Source organism: Morone saxatilis, unplaced genomic scaffold, assembly GCF_004916995.1.
Source record: "Morone saxatilis isolate NCDOM2014 unplaced genomic scaffold, NCSU_SB_2.0 Contig20, whole genome shotgun sequence".
NCBI classification, from domain to species: Eukaryota; Metazoa; Chordata; class Actinopteri; family Moronidae; genus Morone; species Morone saxatilis.
Genome location: NW_023339763.1, coordinates 561,251 through 563,158, shown reverse-complemented (window position 1 = coordinate 563,158; position 1,908 = coordinate 561,251).

Sequence of the window (1,908 nt, the reverse complement as noted above, 5' to 3'; positions counted from 1 at the left end):
CTTGGGAGACCGGAAGCCAGCAGGAGGGGCAGCAGATGCTTACAAATAACTATGCCTGTGGGGCGCAGCGGCATCAGCGTCAGCTGACCCAACACTCACGAGTAAAACATTAAAAGGTGAACACACTCTTTTGTCGACAAAGTCAGAGCATTCATCAAAGGCTCCTGACAAGAGGGACGCGGAAAGAGGGCCACTTCAGGGCTTTTCAACGTTCGAAACCTTATTCAGAGTTGGATCATAAGACCCTTTATTCTTTTTGATAAGATTTTTAAAATTGTAATGGTGAACTTTTATTGGTGAGGAATATGTAAATTGGTCAGTTGGGCCTGCTTATTAGACTGCTAGGGTACCACTGTGTGATCTATGCATGTAGTTTCTGATTTAGGTTACAAAGACAATAGTTACAGGCTGAATACTGTAATCTCTGATTCACTTTTATGTGTATTCACCAACCCTACTTACTGGGAGTATTATAGTTAGCTGTGTGCGTTATAATCTCAACTTGATGATCACTGATGCCGTTTTTGGGGACGGGGGTTTTTAAATATTTTGTGTTTTTACAGAACTGCACTTGCTGGGGGATGGGGAGAATGTAACATGCAGCTTCTCTCCAACAGCCTTCGGTGTTCGGAGGTGGGGTGGAGGCTTCACATAACCACCCGGCTACGGCCTTCCAATGTTCAAGTTATCCTGGGGCTCTGTTAACTTCATATGGTAATCCTGTTGGCGGGACATGGCGTGGTGGCGTGGTATCCATTTCATAGCAAGAGCCTGCACAAGACCCATGTTTCTATAACTGCTTTTCCAACCTAGGGGTGGCCATGTGATCTGCCTGGCGGGCCAACGGCAAGTGTGCCTCTCGGCTCATCGATGCACTTCTTGATCGAGGCATAAGAAGATCGGCCTACATGCGAACCTATCCAGCTTACTCTGATGCAACACGTTTTTATGGCGTTGCAGTGCAGTACCTTATACATGGCTGCGGCATGGCCTATGGGGACATGGTATCGAAACAACCACAACACAAACACACGATTCAAAGTGTTCATCATATTTTACGTGTACCTGTCACTTGTCATGTCAAGAATAGATGTTTTTCTGGCGTGGCCTGTATTATTACTGAGGTCTTTAACGGATAGTTAGTGAAAATAGTGAATCAGTTGGGTTATGGGGAAAAGACCTTGGCCATTTGCTGCGCCTGATCAGACCCCTTCTTATCGTTCGCCAAGCTCTTCAGTCTGTGTTCAAGGAATGGAGAGGTATTTGCTTTATAAAGGAACCCTCTTCTTAGTTAATAACCTTGGGAGTTTCAAATAATTTAATTTATTACGTTGTGATACATACCCAAATACCTTAAATAAAAAAACATATTATAAAAAATCAAATAATTTCACCTTAATCTAACCATAAGAATACCCTCTAAAATCAACGATAACACATATGCCAAGAACATGGCATACATCACGATAACACAATGATAACCAACGGACAACTTTTGGCAAAAAGTCACCCACACCAAATTCTATTGTTGCTCAAATTAAGAAGTGACAAAATACTCTGGGCAATAAAAAAGTAGAAGTGCTACATCATTGTTACGGGTTGATAGTAAAAATGTAAGTAAAACAGTAACAGGCTCTGACATAGTACAACCATCAACGAAATATAAAAGAAAAAAGGTTAATTTTTTCTTATATGCTTAGCAAGCTCGCTGGCCAGTAATAATTTACTCGGTAAAACACTTTACAGAGGAAAGTCTCAAATACAAGTGATATTTCAGCCACTAAATATGAGACACAACAAAAGGGTGACCAAGATCAGAATGTAAAACGGATACATTGGTGGGTGGTAAATGTATTAGTTCGGTAATACATTATTTACGTAAAAATATGTTCCTTACATTCTTTCTAT